At 39.3% G+C, this 11980-nt stretch overlaps 1 pseudogene; it reads right to left on the bottom strand.

Moving 5' to 3' along the window:
* Positions 1-250: 250 nt before the first annotated feature.
* LOC122138303 lies at positions 251-11556 on the bottom strand (annotated as a pseudogene).
* Positions 11557-11980: the final 424 nt, after the last annotated feature.

The raw sequence follows: 11980 nt of genomic DNA, 5'->3' as shown, positions 1-11980 counted from the left end.
TTTTTCACATTCTTATGATTCCATGTTTAAACGTTCTTTATTTTATATAACATTTTTTGTTATTGCAAGGAGCGTGTTATGCTGCCAGTTATTATGTTAGTATATGTCCCATGTCCCGGTACTCAGCCTGGCCATAACAATGCCCGTCCATTAAAATGTGACAATCATGATCGCAAATAATTTTAGTGAAGATACATCAGCCCAACAAAAAGTAGTTATCCTGTGTCAGAAAGAAGTAGCCAGGACGCCATCACCTTTCTCCCGAACAGACGAAGGGTTTTTCTCCGGGCGTGATGGAGACGCCAGCTGTGAGGGCGTCTTCAGCTAGTCCGTCTGGACGAACGCCTTTTCCGCCAGTCTTAGGCAATAGGATAAGCACACAGAGCTACGGTCTTTCACCTGAGACGAGAAAGAGCGACTTTAGCGCTCTCGTTCTGGATGTTGTGTGCCCCCACACAGATCACGGGCCCTCACAGTGGCGAAGCACCGCTCGACCGTTGGGTACGCCGGTGGTGTGCGTGCTGTTTGTAGCGCTGTAGAGAATTCTCTGACCGCGGAGAAGACGCTGCCGTTGCATGATGTTCTGACAGCGGATGCGGCGTCTGCCTGGACGTTCAGCGCCCTCGTGATACAAGCCTCTCCGGACCCGTTCGTCTCGCCCGCGGGCAGTCCTGCAGACGAAATGCCGCTCTCTAAAAAAATAAGACAGCAGGAACATGTGATGTTAACATATGCATAATAGGACAGTAAACGTTGCACCTCAACGCATTCTCAGAAAAAGTAAAAATACATTGAAATACAAAATAAATCAATAAAATAATACTGCAAAACACACCAAAACACAGTAATATTGTATTAATATAAAACCAGTAGCACATATTAAATATAAATAGTAATCCAAAAAGTTAGTCATTAAGTGCCCTATGTAATAAACACAATAAAACATTGATAATACATAATAATAGCATACTAAAACACCACATATTACATCGCCCTGACTTTATTTTAAGGTGTCCTTGTACAGTGGATTATACATTTAAGTACTGTAGTAATATTAATTTACTACATGTACTTACTATATGGTTAGGTTACTTGCCATGTAATTAGGCATAATTTGTTATTATTACCTAGTAAATGAAAGCTAACAAGGACACATGCACTTAAAATAAAGTTTGCCGATAGCTAAAATAAAACCACACGTTGGTAGTAAATATTTTAATGTAATACAAATTCTAAGTCATATCGCGATAGTGTGAACATGTCATGATTACGTAAATATTATAGATAATTTATATTAATTGTACGCATATTCATGCCCAACTCACCCCCCTACTAAAACTTTAAAATAGATATCAATAGTAATATTTCAATGACTAGAATACCACACTTTCAACAATCTTAACAAAAGTAAATATAAAATAGCAATATTACATGCAATCGTTCAAACTGATATTTGCATCCCCAAAAAAAAATATATAAATTTTCTCATGAGGATACAGTTTAAAAATGTATATTAATGTACGTTGTGCAGTAAAAACGTATCATTTGAAGCAGGACACTTAAACAAAAATAAAGTTTACAGTGAAAAGGCATACGTGTAAATATTATCGTGTTAGGTATAGCCACTCATAAACTGATGTTTTATAGAAGCGTAATCGCTCAACATTTTGGCGACGACCACGTCTGACGTCACGCACCTAACTTCAAGGAGGAGATTTAAAATCCCGATTCACAAAGCGCTGCCCCACCCTTTTACACATTGAAGTGATCATGTAACGATTATATCACGCGCCATAACAACCGAAAAACACTTCGCCTTAGAGAGATACGTGCTCATTAAAATATAAGATCGCACTTGCATGTGATTTATCACAGCATGTTTATGATCACTCGGCTGCAGTCGCTCACCTTGAGTGTTCGGGCCAGGAAACCTCTGACTCGGGTGAGGGCCGCGTTTCGTAGTCGTCGAGGCGGTTCCGCCCCCCCGCTAGCCGAGCCGCAGGGCTCAGAGCTCACATGTGCGCGTTCTCGCCCCAGCGCCACGGGTACACATAAGTCGCTGAATCCGGGGCCTGGTGGGCATCAGAGAGTCCGCTGACCTGTCGCGCTTGTGGGAGCGTCTGATCACGGACACCAGAAAACTCTCTTCGGCGAGTCGTTACAGAAGATAACTTGATGTTTGCATGTCAGCCATCGCAAATAAAGCTCAGTTAAAATAGAACTAAAACGTTTAGTAAAAAAATCTGTGGAGATAATGTGCAGGTGGCATGAGTATCCCCGCCGTTAAACGTGCCGCCGTTCGCTCGAACGCTGCTATCATAAACTCAGTCATCCCGAATGTTACATGATATCGCCTGTTCCAGAACGCGGCGCCTTTTGATTCCGTCTCGTCCTGAGATCTCACTGGCAGGGAGCTGATACAGCTCGAGCCCGAGAAACACACTCGGGGGTTTCCGCGTTGCGAAATGTCTGCGCCCTGAGCGCCCCCCCCCCCCCGGCCGCCCATCCAGCAGACGCAGAATGGAGTATACGGCGATGGCGCCGTGCGCGGCGAGAGAACGAGCCAATGGCGGTTCGCACCAGTAACTTCCGCGCCCAGCCACTAATCACACCTCCGCGAAACGGCCTGACGCCGCGACACTTTTTAAAATAGCAGAGCGCGCTTTTTTTTGACGGGAAGCAACGGTTGCATCCAATCACATCGTCGCCTTGGTGTATACTGTAAAGCGCATTGATTAGCCAAGTCTGCGCGTTTTCCCGCGGCGGGAACTGAACTAGTCATACTTTAACACTGTTGCTTGCCGACCCCAATAACGTGAGGATTTAGCACATTAAATCTGAATTTTACAAGAGGAACCCGCCATAAAATCAAAAACAAATAACACACATGCATTTTATCCCCTGCCAGTTTATTTATTTATTTATCTTTAACGGGGGCAGAGCCCCAACGAAACGAATTTGCTGGCGGTAGTTTTGTTGCTGTGCCACCTGGCAACCCTGACTGTAAGGCGCGCGTCCGCGTGCGTTCTTTCCTGCAGTGTGTACGTCTCCCGCGCATACTGTTTACATTTACATCGATTTTAAAGGGAAAGGCGGGCGGTTGACGGTGGCTGCGAAACTTACGTAATCAAACCGTCTTTTGTTTCCTTGTGTTTCAGCAGCTGTCTCCATACAGCCAAAGGCGACAGCCATGTAGAAAACACTCACTTATCTTCATTCTTTTCGAGATAAAAGCCTCCGCGGCAAAACACTGTCTTCAGTCACATTGCGCATTCTTTCAGCTCCTCGCATGCCTCAAATTACAACTAATTCTGCCGCAAGAATTCAGACTCATTCTCCACATCTTGTTATTTTTTCTATGTGCATGCCCCTTACATTTCTGAGAATCACAATCAATCAACATGCGAAATTTATAAATATTAAATAAAGGATTGCTTTTTTAGTAATATTTTTCGACTAAGTGTTTTTTCGTTTTCGTGTTTATTTTACAATTTCCGTTATAGTTTTACTAATTTAGTGTTTATAATTTTTAGAGTTCCTATGCCTATTGTTTTCTTACTCATTATATGGTTTATTAATCTCAACAAGTTAACCCACAGAATATAATATATCAAAATAAGTCGAATTTGGTATTTTAAGTTAAATATTATTTTCTTTCAAAAATGGAAGAAACAAATATATAATGATATTATTCAACATTTGCAATCGCAGAAGAAAGGATTTAATGAAAAGGGAATGAACTCAAAACCTTTACTCTCATATATATTATATATACGGAAATAATCAGGATTTATATTTGGTCATTCAAAATACTGTATGCAGTACTATTTACAGTAAAAAAAAAAATTATAAAAAAAATAAAATCAAAACTCCAGCCTAATACAGCTTAAGTCATGATTAGCCAGTGTGCTTCACCTTTCTGTAAGTATTATAAATACTAGGTACAGGATTTAAAAAAACAAACCACAAAAATATTACAGGTTAGTAACAATGCTTTAATGGCAAAGACAGCTTCTGACCTCCTGATATTTACTTTAGGTGTTGGCATAAAAAGTCAACTCACGTGTTTGCTTTATAAGCTCTCCGGATTAAAATAAAAATGCATGCTTTCTCTCGATCAAACTAAAAATGGCTTAACATCTGCCATCTTCCAACACACAGGTCGAATGTGGTTTTATAGTAGCAGATCACTTAGACAAAACCCATGAAGCAGTAAAACTGGAGGGATGCTGGTATTACGGAGCCCGGTGTTCAGCGGCGAGACGGAGCCCGAGCTTGGACACGCGTACTGTAAAACAACAAATACATTACAGAACGAAGCCATCCGAGCAGAACGCCGAGCAGCACTCATGCACATTGCTCTAAACCAGGACAGGAGGCTGAAGAAACGCCTTATACCTACATCAAAGAGAAAAGAAGAAAGAAGATGAAGGCGGAAAATATGATACCATGGTCTGTTGAAAGCGCACCGATGGCATTGTGGAAGCACTTTCTTCTTCGGGAAGAGATGGTTATGTACGGGTTTGGCAAGGAATGTGAAAAGATAAAAACCTGTTAAAAACTAGTCTCTGATACGGTTACGTTTCAGAACAGAGGCCACGTTCACAGGCTGATGTCCACGTCTCGGTAGAAGTCTCTTCTGCGTCTCTAGGCTGCATTTTATTGATAAAAATACAGTAAAATGTGAAATATTATTAGAACTTGAAATAGTGTTTTCTAAGTGAATATGTGTTTAAACTGTAATTAATTTTGTGATGCGCAGCTGAATTTCAGCATAATTACTCCAGTCGTAGTGTCAAATGATCTTCAAGAAATCATTCTCATATGATGATTACTGCTCAAGGAAACATTTCGGATATTAATCAATCGTTGAAAACAGGGGGAAAATACTTAAAAAAAAAAAAAAAAAAAAAAAATTAGAATGCATTAAATTTAATCGAAACATGACATTATACTGTTACAAAGATTTCGATTCAAATAAATTCTGTTCTTTGAACTTTCTTTTTGAAAGATACTGAAAAAAATAAAATGTAGTCATGGTTTCGCATAAATATCGGCAGCACACTGTTTTCAACAATGATAATACAATCATCCTATAGAATGATTTCTGACGATCAGGTGACACTGAAGCGGAGAATGATGCTTGGAAAATACAGCTGCGCATCACAGAAATAAATAGATAAAAAAGTAGTCAAAGACAAACTTAAGTTGCTTGAGAAAGCCTGAACAGAAGTTAAAAAGTTTGGAAAGTTGAAAGTTTAAAAAGGTTGAAAAGTTTTGAAGTTTTAAGTTTTGAAGTTTGAAAAGGTTTAAGAAGTTTAATGTAAGCAAAGGACTAGCATGCATTAGCATTGATTGCAAAGGTTACTAGCATGTTTCTAGCATGATTATCGAGTGACTTATCATGTCGCTACATTTTCTAGCAGGATTAGCAATTACTAGCATGTCGCTAGCATGTATTTAAGCATGATGAGCGAGTGATGCTAGCAGTGTCGCATGATTAGCGAGTGTTTAGCAGTCGCTAAGTTTCTAGATGTTATCAAAGTGACTGATGTCAGTAGCATGTCGCTAAGCATGTTATTTTAGCATGATTAGCAGTGACTAGCATATTGCATGCATGTTTTTAGCATGATTAGCGAGTGACTAGCATGTCGCTAAGCATGTTTCAGGCAATGATTAGCGAACGTGACTATCATGTCACTACCGATTAGCAAGTTACGAGGCATGTCGCTAGCATGTTTCTAACATTATAAGCGAGTGCCAGCATGTCGCTAGCATGTTTCTAGCATGATTAGCAAGTGACTAAGCATGTCAATAGCATGATTGCAAGTTACTAGCATGTCGCCTAGCATGTTTCTAGCATGATTAGCATGTGACTAGCATGTCACTAGCATTTCACTAGCATGTTTTTAGCCTGATTAGCGGAGTGACTGCATGTCGCTATCATTGTTTTCTAACTGATTAGCAGTTTTGACTAGCATGTCGCTAGCATGTTTTTAGCGATGCGTAGGCCAAGTTTAGCATGTCACTAGCATGTTTTTAGTAGCATTAGGCCGTTTCTAGCATGTCGCTAGCATATTACTAGGCCCGACGAAGTTCGGTTATTATTATGTTGCTAGCATGATTATTGAGTTAGCATCAGGTCAGCTAGCATGTTTCTCGCACGATTAGCAAAGGTGACTTAGCATGTCTACTAGCAGTGATTAGCAAGATTCGCTAGTGATGCATGGTCGATAGCATGTCTCTTGCCATGATTAGCGAGGTTTCTCATGTCGCTCGCAGATAACTGATGATTTAGCGAGTGACTAGCATGTTGGCGAACCTTTAGATTAGCATGCTTAGGCGAGGTTACTTGCTTAGGATAGAAGTCGCTACTCATGATTAGCGAGGACTAGCATCTCGCTAGGATGTGTCATAGCATGCTTAGCGAGTACACGCATGTCGCTAGCATGTTCAGCATGATAGCGAGTTACTCGCATGTCGCTCGCATGTTTTAGTATGATTTAGCGAAGACTGCATGTTCCTCGCAGTTTTTAGCATGATTAGCAGTGGACTAGCGGTTTCTAACATATAGCATGTTGCTAGGATAGATAGATAGATAGATGATAGATAGATAGAAGTAGATCGCTAGAAGATAGTAGATGTAGATAGATTAGATAGAAAGAAAACAGTTGGTAGATAGTAGATAGATAGTAGTAGATAGATAGATAGATAGATAGAATAGAGAGATAGATAGATAGATAGATAGATAGAGATAGATAATATAGATAGATAGATAGATAGATAGATAGAAAGAAACAGTTGGAGCTTAGATAGATAGCTAGATGATAGATAGATAGATCGATCGATAGAATAGATTAGATAGTAGATAGATAGATAGATAGAGTCAGATGATAGATAGATAGATAATAGATAGATAAGATCGATAGAGTCGATGATAGATCGATAGAAGATAGATAGATAGATCGATAGCTAGATAGTAGATAGATAGATAGAAGATAGATAGGATAGATAGATAGATTCGAAATATTAGATAGATGGTTTGAATGTTTTAAATGGATTAGAAAATAGTACCTAGAAAGCTGAAGCTTGGATGAGTCTAATGGGTTTCGTTTTTGTTAGTTTGATTTTGACCAGTTGGGAGCTTGCTCATCTGAACATTCCGTAACAATAAAGTCTAGGGATTTTATGATTTTTATCTTCTTTTTATGAAACCATCAGTCTGATCAGTTAGAAAAGATATTAGCACACCGGCGAGATCAGTCTGAAGAGCTGGCTGAGTTTGAAGTCTGTAGAGTTAAAGCTCCTAGGCGGCGTTAGAGTCAGAAATTTAGTCTCAGAAAAAGAATAATAATAATAAGACTAAGTTTACATAGTAGAATCAGTAAGTTGGCTTTCTAACGCCAAATTAAGTACCACTTTAACGCGATTTCACACATAAAACACTATTTTTTGTAATTCTAATAATTTTTCACATTTTTACAGTATTTTTAATCAAGAAATTGCAGCTTTGGTGAAAGCATCCTTCCAAACTTCTATGCAAACCCTAAAATCTATTCACAGATAAATCTGATGCATACGAGACGCACGTCCAACCAGGTGTAACGGCTCAGAGTCGCGCTCACAGACCGGAGGCGGACTGGGAGTCTTTGTAAGAGTCTTTAACGTGAATCATCCATCAGCAGAGGACAGTGTGCCAAAGCAAAGACGAGCGAGCCCGCTCTCCCCGTCAGAGTACCCCCATGCAGGAAAGAGCCGGGTCACGAGGGCCGCTGTACACTATGAGCCGAGGCATAGAGATGCAGTGATCTCTGGGTGACGCGTGCGGCTGGACTGTTCAAATGGGCTTAAAAGTGCTTTTAAGTTCGACGCTTGATGAAATTAATGTTGGCCACTGGAGCCACGAAAAAACACTGAAGTCCTTTTTGACTATTTTTAATGGTCGTACGTGCAACGCTGCCTCTAAAGATTTAGCGAGCCTTGAATGTAAAGGGCGTGAAAGTTTTAATAGCCTCATCTGAAAACCCCCATGAAACCCAATTTCTGTTTCTCACTTGCCCTTGTGACTCTTTCATTGATTGTTATTTGTTTCCCATGTTTTACTCTTTCTGTGAGCATTTGTGAAGCCTCCATAGGTAAGGACCCAGTTTGTTAAACGGAAGCGAAACAGTTGACTGGTTAATTATTATTACAATATTTTTTAATAAATAGAGTAATAGCAAGTGGATAATGTACAACAGAACAATTATTATTTAGGACACATTCAAAAGGCTGACCAATCAGAGACCATTTACCGCGCCACCAAGCCCCGCCCACCCGAAGGCCCCGCCCCACCATGACTCATGTTAGTTGTTAGTCAGTTCCGCCTGTCGTTATATTATTATTACATGACTTTTTGATATGTAACTCATACAAGCGGTCTCTGTTTTGTTGATTCTGGTTTCAGACACCATTACTACAGTTATGTTAGTCTCCAGACGGGCACAAAGAAGAGGACAAGCTCTGAGGCATTGATGAAAAAATTAAGAAAAAAACCCAAGTTTTTTTAAAACAGAAATCCTTTTTCAACAACACACTACCTTCAAAAGTTTGGGGGTCAGTATCAAAAATTAAATTTTTATTCAAACATTTTTAAATTTAAATAAGAGAAATTTAAAAAGACTTGTATTGTTGAAAAGATTTCTATTTTAATAAACACTTTAAAATTTTTTTCATTATCAAAAAAAAAGCATCACAGACCCCCCCCAAAAAGTTTTGTTTTAGTTTTAGTTTGCAAGACGTTTTTTTTTATTTTTGTATATAATTTTTAGAAATTTCCCAAATTCAAAATTTAAATTCCCCCTAAATTCCCAGAAGTTTCAAACTCGAATTTTTCCAATATTCCCCGAGAGCCCCAAAGAAATTACCAAATTTTCCACCCCCTCTGCCCCCCATTTACAACAATAACTTTTTAAAGCTCCTTTTAATCATGTAGAATTATTAAAGTGATACCCAATCAAGATTTTGACATTTACTCGGGCCCTGAATTTCATTTCTGAAGATAAATTCCCCTCTTAGTACCTGAGAGGGGATTTTTAAATCTCCCTACATTTTTAAATCATTAATTATAATACTTTCCCCCATGTGGGAAGAACAAAAAAGGGCTTAATAATTAAATGATAGCCAGTAATGGAGGCAGAAACATGACTTCTATTTTTACTTTTTTTTAGAAGTTTTTTTACTAAAATAAAAAGGGAAACATAACATTTTACCAAAATTTAGTCATTATTCACTTTTATTTTTTCCCCCTAGTGTATTTCAAGAGGTTATAATTTTTATAATTTTTTATATTAGTTTATAATAGTATCATCTACAACGATAATAAATATATATTATTTAATAATTTTAATGATTTAAAAAAACTCAGAATTTTCTTTGTTTTGGTTTTTATTAACATTTATTATTATTATTATTTTTTTTAAGGATAATATTTTTTCACTTATTGATGCAATGTTTAAACGTTCTTTATTTATATAACATTTTGTGTTATTTGAAAGCGTGTATGTGCATTATTTGTTAGTATATGTCACACTGTCAGTACTCGTGGCATTAAATGGTTCTTAAAATGTGCAATATTATCGCAAATAAATTTTAGGGCAGTAAGGTAATCCACGGCAACAAAAAAGTAGTTATCGTGTCAGGAAGTAAGCCAGCGCTCACCTTCTCCGAACAGACGAAGGGTTTTGTCTCCGGTGTGGAGGCGCGATGGGTCTTCAGCTCGTCGCTCTGGACGAACGCTTGTTCCGCAGTCTGGATAATCACACAGGTACGGTCTTTCACCTGAGACGGAGAAGAAGGAAAGTTAGCGCTCTCGTTATGGCGGTGTGCAACACAGATACGGCTAACTGTGGCGGCCGCGGGACCATGTGTGCGTGCGTTGTGCGCCTGTAGAGAACTATCTCGCGGGGAGAAAAGACGCGGGTTGCAGATGGTTGCAGCGGTATGGCGGCTGCGGGAGAAGTTCTCGCCTCTGTTGATCAGCTCTCGGACGTTTGTCTGCCGCGCGCCGTCAGAGACGGAATGCCGTCATTAAAAAAATAAGACCGCAGGAACATGTAGTGTAACTATCTGGCTATAGCGACATTTAAAGTTGCACCTCAAAGCATTCTAGAAAACTAAAAATACATTGAAATACAAATCAAATTCAATAAAATAATACGGAAAAACACACCAGGTGGGAACACAAGGGTAATATGTATTAATATAAAACAGTGGCACATATTAAATATAAATAGTAATCCAAAAATGTTTTATTCATTAAGTGCCATATGTAATAAAACAAATAAAACCTTGTAATTAACAGAATAATAGCCTACTAAAACACCACAATATTACTGGTTACTTTATTTTAAGCGTGTTCTTGTCTACAGTGTAATTTATACATTTAAGTAATGAGTAACTATAATTTATACATGTACTTACTATATGGTGTAGGTACTGCATGTAATTATGCATAATTGTTGATTTATTACAATAGGAAATACTATGTCACAAGGACACATGCTTAAAATAAAGGTTGCATTACTAAAAAAAAACCCCACGTTGTTATTAATATTTTAAAGGTAATATCAAAATTCTAATGTCATATGGATAGGGACATGTCATGATTACGTAAAATATTATAAGTTATTAATAATTGTTACGCCTATTTAATGGCCCAACTCAAAACTAAAACTTTTAAAATAAGAACTCTCTCTACGATCAATAGAAAGAAGGTTCAGGACTCGAATACCACACTTCAACAATCATTAACCAAAAGTAATAAAAAATATCAATTACATGCAAGCGTTTCAAAAACTGATATTTGATTAAAAAAAAATATATAAATTTTCTATGGGAAACGTTTAAAAATGTATATTAAATGTACGTTTGCAGGTAAAAAACGTATCATTTGAAGCAGGACACTTAACAAAAAAGTTTTACAGTGAAGGAGTACGTGTAAAATTATCGTTAGTTAGGATTAGCACTCATAACTGGAGTTTTTCTAGAAGCGTAATCGCTAACATTTTGGCCGCAGCCACGTCTGACGTCACGCCTAACTTCAAGGAGGGAGAATTTAAAATCCCGTTCAAAGCGCGCCTTTTAAACCATGACGTGATCATGTAACGATTATATACGCCGCTAAAACCGAAAAAAAACCACTTCGCTTAGCGAGAATACGTGCTCATTAAAATATAAGAGTGCACTTGTGTGATTTATCACAGCATGTTTTATGATCACTGGTGCAGTCGCTCACCTTGAGGTGTTCCGGGCAGGAAACCTCTGACTCGGCGGGAGAGCCGCTGTTTCGTGTCCGGTGAGGCGGTTCCGCTGCCCGAGCCGGGGCTCAGAGTCACATTGTGCGCGTTCTCGCCCCAGCGCCACGGGTACACCATGAAGTCGCTGAATCCGGGGCTGGTGGGCATCAGAAGAGTCCGCTGCTTGTCGGCTTGATGGGAGTTTCGTCTTGATCACGGACACCAGAACTCTCTTCGGCGAGTCGTTACAGAAGATCAATTGAGTTTGCTGGTCAGCCATCGCAAATAACGCTCAGTTTAAAATAGAACTTAAAACCGTTTAGTTAAAAAATCTGGGAAGATAAGTGCAGGTGGAGGAGTATCCCGCCGTTAACGTGCCGCCGTTTCCGTCGCTGTATCATAAACTCAGTCATTCCCGAATGTTACATGTATCGCTGTTCCAGAACGCGGCGCCTTTGATTCCGTTCTCGTCCTGAGATCTCACTGGCAGGAGCTGATACAGTGAGCCGAACACACTCGGTGGTTTTCCCTCGCGTTGGGAAATCGCGCCCGAGCGCGGCGCCCATCCAATCAGCGAAGAGGACGTTACGGCGCTCGGCGCCGTGCGCGGAGAAACGAGCCAATGGCGGCTCGCCGTAACTTCCGCGCAGCCAACACACATCGCGAAACGGCCTTGACGCCGCGACACTTTTTTAAATATAGCA

Source organism: Cyprinus carpio, chromosome B8, assembly GCF_018340385.1.
Source record: "Cyprinus carpio isolate SPL01 chromosome B8, ASM1834038v1, whole genome shotgun sequence".
In the NCBI taxonomy this organism is placed as follows: domain Eukaryota; kingdom Metazoa; phylum Chordata; class Actinopteri; order Cypriniformes; family Cyprinidae; genus Cyprinus; species Cyprinus carpio.
This window is presented reverse-complemented; position numbering and strand designations above follow the sequence as displayed.